Genomic DNA, 8,755 nt, shown 5'->3' on the forward strand with positions numbered 1-8,755 from the left:
TCGTCCCATACTGCATATTACTTGTTATAACACCAACTGCATTATCCATATCATGGGTTGTTTGCGAGTACATTAAAAGTACTCATTTGCTTGGCACTAGTTATTTCATCGAGTAGGTATGAGAGAACGGGATATGGGGAAGAGTAACTTGGTGACGTTCCTTCGAGCTAGGACGCTTCCCAGTTAGAATGGTTGTAGGTTAAGGCTGATGGCATGTGTTCATGCTTTCGCCCAATAATTCCGCTATTGGTGAAGTTTGGTGTGTTGGACCTCAAGGGCCTATATATGTAAGACTTGACCGCAATGGTCATTTATTGTATGAAACAATATGTATGGATGTAAGACTCTTGTTATTCAGTTTTTGTGTGTTCGGTGAGCATTGATATCTGGGATCACTGAGCATGTTCATTCGGCGATCTCGACCCATAAGTCGGGGTCCCCATAGATCCCCCTCTTCTCTCCCCGCGCCCTGGACTGACCCGAGTAACACACCTGACTCGCCCCAGCTCACCCCTATGCCCCCTGGCCTCGACCCCCAGCTTGCCAGCGCAGCAAACTTTTGGTGCACCATGGCCACCCCTATATAAAGGCCCACGTGCCTCTCTCTCATTCCCCTCCAGTCTGACCCTACCCCAATCGCCCCCCTGCACCACTCCCTCTCCACTTCCCCCTATCTGTGATGGGAATCGATCTCGACGTCGTCGCCTTGGGCCACCGTCGATTATCTTGGTGACGTGTTGCTCCGTCTTATTTCTGTCTCCCTCTGGAATCGTAGCTCATTGTTGATGCCTCGCCCTCTCTTTTCCCATCGATTTGCTACAGGAATCCACTCCGGCGACAACCTCCCGAAGCTCCTCCACCGCAGGTGATTGTCGCCGGCAGGCCAAGTCACCTCCGTCCTCTCTTCAATCTCCAACAGAACGGCGAGTCCCTCCTGAATCCATTTCCGCCGCTAGCTCCTCTCGCTGTCACCGATGAGCTTCCCATCGCCCCTGTCGGGTGGTAGAAGATGACCGCAGGTTGGGACCCGCGCATCAGCCTCTCCGTTCTCTCTCTCTCTCGCTCGCTAGCAGTCACGGCCCACGTGCAAGTTTAAATTAAACATGTCGCGCGCGCACCCCTCGCCTGCGTGGACCGATTCCTCCAGGCCGGCCCAGTTGCTTGCGCCTCTGGCCATGCCGTTTCCTTTTTCTTTTACCATTTCTTTGTGTTTTCAAAAAATTCCACACAAGCCAAAATGCACCAAAATCCATTTATTCTTTCACCAGAAATGTTGTGACATTGTGGAGTATTTAATAACATCACTTGTGTAATTTTTCTAAAAACTCTTATACACAGTTTTATTGTAAAACCAAATTTTAAACATTTTAACCTTGTGTTAAAATGTTTTTCACAACTTTTTACACTTCAAAAACAAAACCTAGCTATTTTTTCAATAACTACAGTCGCCCTAGAATTTTACAAAAATAGGGTGACATTTTTCCTCAGCATATTATTTTTTCCCGTTTTTGTGGTGCTCCTATTTTTGCCGTTAATATTGCTACGATAGATTGCGTTGCTGACGAAGGACTTGGGCCAGAAGAGTTTGAAGACCCCGGAGACTTTGTTGAGCAAGGCAAGCGGCCCTTTGACGATGTCCAAGAAACCATTTATTCTGCACGACATATAGCACTATATTTTGTTGCATTTGATTCATGATGAGTCAGTGACCACCTTGGTGGGTTGTCTCTGGGAAACCCCTTGTTGATACTTGCACATGAGCATGACCCTACCACCCATGAGGGTTGTGAAGGTGGGAAGTAGCTAGGATGCTAGTAGTTGCTATGCAAATGGGATGGGTCTATTCATGGTGACCATGAAAGAAATGATTTCGAAGGCTTTTCAAAAACCTCGTCTGGTGACACTGATGCCCGAGGGACTTGGTGATGAGATGTGTGACCACTTGGGAAAGAAGTGGGTCACCGTGAAAATTTTTGTGTGTGTTGATTCAAAAATGGATTGGTGTAAGTTGCGACCGTTACTCCAACCTTACATGTGCGACCACAATACCCCTTATGGGACGGGGCTTTGTTGATTACCTTGGTTGATGTTAGGAGAGAGCCTGCATTACTAGTGGAGAGACTGGTGTGGTCACTCTCGTGATGGGGTCGTGCCAGTTAGGGCAACCATGACCTATTTTTACACGGACCGGGCACACCATTGGTCCCCTCATGGATGATACGATCTAGAGAGAGGCTCGTATGATGTACATCATGAGGGATGGGTACCAATCGAGTGGAATCTTTGTTTAGCATCGTTAGGGGAAAGGCATTGCTTCGGTGCTTACCTCGGGTATGTAATATAAAGCGAGTCATGGATGACACGGTAGATCCCCATGTCTTGTGGGTATAGCGCACAACCTCTGCAGAGTGTAAAACTATCCGAATAGCCATGTCCACGGTCAAGGACAGTTGGATCACCGCTCTGGGGCGTCGTCCAGATATTTTCGTATAAACCAAATGAGTGTTTGTGTGAGTATGTGGAAAGGATGATGATATGAGTAAGATGATACATGGGCTAAGTCAGACGACTTGGTATGGGAAGTGAACTTGGGACGTTCAACCCCAGCTTGATGATAATTATATATTGATCACATGGATATCTAGGACAAGTTGATGCATGCTCTTCTAGATTTATCATGTCATTGCACTCAAAAATTACATTTCTACAAACTTTCCTACTTCATGCTATATCTATGTAAGACTTGACCTTAATGGTCTCTATTTGTACTAGACAGTATGTATGGATGAAAGACTCTTGTTATTCAGCTTTTGTGTGTTCATTGAGCATTGATCTCTAGGATCACTGTACACGTGCATTCATTGATCGACTTATGAGTTAGGGCACCCACAGTAAGAGTGTAGAACCCAATGAGGAGCACAAGGAAATAATAAGCAGTTTTCAACAAGGTATTTTGTGCAAGTGTTTTAAGTAATAGTGATGGTTAGTTTTGTAGCAAGGTAATTCATAACATGTGACAAGTAACAATAGTACGTAGGTGCAGAAAGGTAGCCCAATCCTTTTTATATCAAAGGACATGCCTGAAAGTACTCTTATATAAAGCAAGTGCTCCCATGGACACATGGGAATTTCTGTCTAGTCATGTTCATCACATTAAGTTGATTCACGTTTGCTACTTTGATGATTTAATATGTGGGTGGACCGGCACTAGCGTGATGTTCTTACTTGAACTAACAACCCACTTATGATTAACCCCTCTCGCAATTATCCGCAACTACGAAAGAAAAACAAAGATAAATCTAAGCACATCATGAAACATAAAGATCCAAATCAGCCCCTTATGAAGCAACGCATAAACTGGTGTATAAGCTTTTGTCACTCTCGCAACCCAGCATCTACCTGTTACTCCACAATGACTTCCTTTAGGCCCATAACATGGTGAAGTGTCATGTAGTCGATGTTCACATGACACCACTAAAGGAAGTAACAACATACATATCATCAAAATATCGAACGAATGCCAACTTTATATGATTACTTATAACCAGACTTCTCTCATGTCCTGAGGAAAAATATTAACTACTCACACCTCATCAACATATTCAACATCAGACGTGTAACAAATATGACTAAGGATCTGAACATTGTGTCTTCCACCAAGTAATCCAACTAGAATCAAAAAGATCTAATTAACACAACTAGCATCATATAAGCACCAATCTGAGGTTTTGAGACAAAGATTGAATACATGAGATGAACTAGGCATGGAGATGGGATGGTGCTAGTTAATATGTTGATGAAGATTGGTCCTCCCACGAAGGAGGAAGCGTTGGTGATGACGATAGCTTCGATTTCCCCCTCCAGAAGAAGAATTCCTCCAGCAGAATCGCTTTGTCGGAGAGCAAAAGGGCCTCTGCCCAGGTTTCTGCCATGAGATGGTGGTGCTTCGTCCTGAAAGTTATGTCTTGACTTTTCAGGGTAAAACACATCATATAGGAGAAGAGGGGCGCCGAAGGACTAACACGGGCCCCACAAGCAATCAGGGTGTAGCCTGGGGGCGGCCTGATGGCTTGTGCCCACGTGGCTGCCCCTCTGCGGTGTATTTTTGGCCCAATAATTTTACATATTCAAGAAAAATTCTCCATGAAGCCAATGAGTACATTACATGCACTCGCAAGCAACCCATGTTTGGAACAAGGCAATAACAATGCATGATATAGCACTAATAGGTTGCGGGGGCCCCGACTTGTAGGTCGAGATCACCGAATGCACGTGTATAGTGATCCCAGAGATCAATGCTCATTGAACACACATATACTAAATAATAAGAGTCCTACATCCATAAATAGCGTCTGATACAGATAGGGCCATTATGGCCAAGTCATTACATAAATACAGCTTAGCAAGCCTACACACCAACATACTAATAATTGTGGATAACTTGGAGGATAATGTGAACCCATGCCATCTGCCTTAACCTACACGCATTCTGACTGGGAAGCATCCGACAATAAACTCATCTCCGTACTCCGGTTCTTCCATGTCTGGCCAATTAAATAACAAGTGGCAAGCCAATGAGTACATTGACTGTACTCAAAAGCAACCCATGATGCAGACAATGCAAGTGAAGCATGATATAATTATAGGATACAACTTTTGCTGAAAGCAAGTTTTTCTTTAAATGTAGTAACATGGTCAAGTGCTTGTATGGTGATGCTTCAGAAGGTTATTGGTAACCACTTAAACAGGTTACAGATATCAACATTTATACCGAGGGTTGAACACTTCATGTTCATCCTCTATGACAAGTCACCGACTTGACTCATATAATCTCTTCCTCATATAACACCTTTATCACACACGCACACTTGGTTTATGTGGAAACAACTAGACGTAGTTTTAGAGGCACCACCCAACTGTCCTTGACCATGGTCACGGCTATTCGAATTGTTTTACACTCTGCAGAGGTTCAGCTATATACCCACGAGACTCGGGGAACTTTCATGCCATCCATGACTCGCTGTATATAACATACCCAAGGTAAGCACCTGAAGAATTCCTTCCCCTGACGACACTAGACAAAGAGTCCACTGGTTTGGTACCCAGCCCATATGATGTAAATCTCATGAGCCTCGCTCTAGATCGTATCATCCATGCAGGGACCAACGGTGTGCCCGGAACCTGTAAAAACAGCATAGTCGTCCTACCTGGCACGACCCCGTCCCAAGAGTGACCATGTCACTCCCGTCACTAGTAATGCGGGCTCTTTCCTAGCACCGACCAGAGTAATCAACAAATCCCCGTCCCATAATGGTTATCACTGGTTGGGACGGTCGACAAATATTAAATCTAATCCCATTTCCAAGACTAGACACATACCTTTCTTGGTACACCACTTCATTCTCAAGTGGTCGTCCATCTCAACACCTTCACCCTCGGGCATTAGAGGCACCCAACTGGGTTTTAGAAAAACCTTTGTAATTACCTCCGTGTTACCATCACCATGCATATGCTCACCCTATGTGTAGCACTACTTGTCAACCTATCAACTTTTATCAGCGTGACCCTCATAGATGGTAGGGTCATGCTCAAATGCAAGTATTATCGGAGAACCATCATAAACACCCAACCGAGGGGCTTACCTAATCCATCAGTACCAGATGCATCAGAATGAAATATTAAAATGGCATGCATAAATATATTTTTCTCAGATATGGTCAAAGGGCTGCTTGCATTTGTCACCTAAGTCCCCTAGGTCTTCGAGGTCTTCGAGTCCAAGTCCTTCGTCAATCACGTGATCTATCATCACGATAATAATATAAATAATAAGAATCACAACAAAAACAAGGCAGACAATCCACTTCTAAAATGTTACCCTATTCTGTAAAATACCAATTTCATTTCTAAAAATATTTGTTTCTGATTTTGGAGTGAAAAAGCTTTTGAAAACCCTTTTAACACAGGCCGAAATATCTTTATTTCAGGTCTTAAAATTAACCTACCTACAAAAGTTTCTGTAAAAATTACAGAGATAGTTTTATTAAATTCCTCACATTTAAACAAGAACTATGGTGGAGAAATGACTTAACATGGATGCATCTATAGCCCTGTGGATTCTATTTAAATAAAATCCAGAAAAGATAAAGAAAAAGGACTCAACGGCCAGGCCAGAGCCAGCCAGCAGCTGGACTTGCCCAACTGGCTGGCCATCCAACCAGCCCAGGTGCGCGCTCTCCATCAAGTTTGATCCCGACACGCGGGGCCGTGCGGGATGTGACTGGGAGGGGGAGGAGAGAGAGACATAAACTGACAGATGTGGCACCCCTGTGAGATCGTCTTCTACCTCGAGACAGAGAGATGGGATAGCTCACCGGTGGTAGAACAAGAAACAGCGAGGAAGGGCGAGTGCAGGACTGGGTTCCTTGCACTCCTGCCTTCCGCTGGAGGTCGAAGGGGAGGCTGAGGTGGCTGGAGTCACCGGCGACGAGCTGGCCGCGACGGAAGCTTTCGGGAGGTGGATGGTGATGATGCTCAGAGAGGGGAAACGGTCGGGGGAGAGGCGAAGGTAAAGGAGCAGACGACTGCGGTCAGGATGGGGGCCAAATGAGCGTCCGAGCGGGCGTGTGTCCCGAGATCGACTGAGCTCCGACGGAACGGCGCCTCGGTCGATCTTGAGAAATTGTGCTCGGATAGCTCGATTTGGGGCTCGGGGAGGCGATTGGAGATGTGGGTGAGGTCGAAAGGAGTCAGAGAGGAGCCGGGGAGGCCTATTTATAGGGGTGCCATGGTCCATCGAGCGGTTGTGTGTCGGCGAGGTTGCAGCAATGGCTAGCGCGGGAGAGAGGGTCCAAGGGCGTGTCTGGGGTCTTCGTGGGCATGAGCTGAATGGGTGAAAGAGAATCGGGTCGAGCCTTTCATGCACCGTGTTGGCAAGCTCCGGCTGACGGGCTCGGTGGTGTGCGGGCACGCATTGCCAGGGCAGTATAAAGGGCAGAGAGGAGGGGTCCCTATGCCACACTGGAGTCGGCTGTTGATTCAGAAGGTTTTGGACACGCTGTGGGGGTGAAGCCTGGCTGAGGCTGGCCTCCCTTGATGCAGGCGCGCTCTATGGCAGGTCCAGAGCGCCGTTTTGGCATGCCATGGCATGCTCGCGCGTTCTGGCGTGTCTAGGGTGTGTATGGTAGCACGTGGGGGTTAGGTAGATGCTCTCACAAGGCTTCACTGCTGAGTGGAATAATGTTGGTCAAAGAGAGAGTGAACAACAGGTGCTGTCAGAGTGAGTTGAAGGTGTAGACTGAAAATTTTGTTTTGCTCCGTTTGAAGTGGAGCTGAGGCCCTCGGGTGCAGGTGTGGAGTTACACAGGCAACCTTTGATAGTGATTAGGAGTGAAGGAGTGGGGTGTAAGAGGTGTTTGTGGCTGATTTGCAAAACCATCACAAGGTGTTTGATGCTAGTTTGGAGGAGTTAAACTTCTCCAATTGTTGTGAAACTTAACAAGTTTGAGCTCATTTGATCTAGGTTGACAATCTAGACTTGGAGAAAACCAAAAACGGACAGAATTACAATCATGTGAGCAAGTGTGATAATATCAACACGCACGAATGCAAAACTTGGAGTGCCTTCCTCATATGAGGTATTGAACACTCCTGCAAAGTTTGAGAACAATTGGACAAACTTGGCAATGTAGAGTTGTTCCAACTTTGTTATGGACACAAATATTTTCTCGATTATTAGGTGAACCAAACCATCTCGGATGGGGATGAAACTTGGTATTGTCATCACATATAATACGTGGGACATGCTGGAATTTTCTTGGAATTTATTGAGAATATTTCCTTTGGAAATTTTTCAAAATATGTGAATAGACAGAAATGGTTTTCAAGGGATTTGCCACTATTTTAAATATGACCATGGGTTAAAACTCACATATATGGAAAATATATGTCCCCTCAGTTTCCCAAATTTTCTCAAAATTTTCTAAGGTAGAAAAATAATTTCCCCCCTATGAAATACCATTTCTCGCGTTAGAAAAGGTTAGTTAAGTAATATAGGAAAATAACTTTTCAAATAATTATATTACGGTTTTGAGAAGTTATTTAATAATGGAAATAAGAGAAAAACTTTGGGGAAAAATATTTCCCTTAGATTAGGGACTTGTAGAACAAATCCCAATCAAGGGATTTGGAAATTAAAAATAATAAAAAGTGTTTTTGTTGGATAAATATTTTATAAAAATTGGTTTCTCGTGCTATTCCCATGGAATGATCATTGGGCAGGGGTTTGAAGTCAAGGTGCAAGTCCTTAGAGAAAAAGTTGTTTTGGTGAGCTACTCACAAGTAAACACACAAGCATTGGCAATCTAAACAATCATAGCACTCACTTAAAAAGTTCTAATTGACTCCAAATTTTTAAAAATAAATCAATGGTGACAATGTGGTACACACACAGGGTGTGACAGACCTATCCACTTTACAAAAATCTCGTCCCCGAGATTCCTAGGCTAACCGCTAAAAAGGTATGGAAACTCGGACGTAAGGTAGTTTTCAAGCTCCCATGTCGCTTCCGCCTCGGTGTGGTTTATCCATTGGACCTTGAAGTATTTGATGGAACGGCTTCGGGTGTGATGTTCTGCTTCATCCATGACGTAGATCGGTCTCTCGCGATAAGTAAGGTTTGGCTGAAGGTAGATGGATTGATGATCGATGTCCTTGTAGAGATCGTGACGGTTGGGAGCTTGGAGGCACTTTCGGAATT

Source organism: Hordeum vulgare, chromosome 1H (assembly GCF_904849725.1).
Source record: "Hordeum vulgare subsp. vulgare chromosome 1H, MorexV3_pseudomolecules_assembly, whole genome shotgun sequence".
Classification (NCBI taxonomy): Eukaryota; Viridiplantae; Streptophyta; class Magnoliopsida; order Poales; family Poaceae; genus Hordeum; species Hordeum vulgare.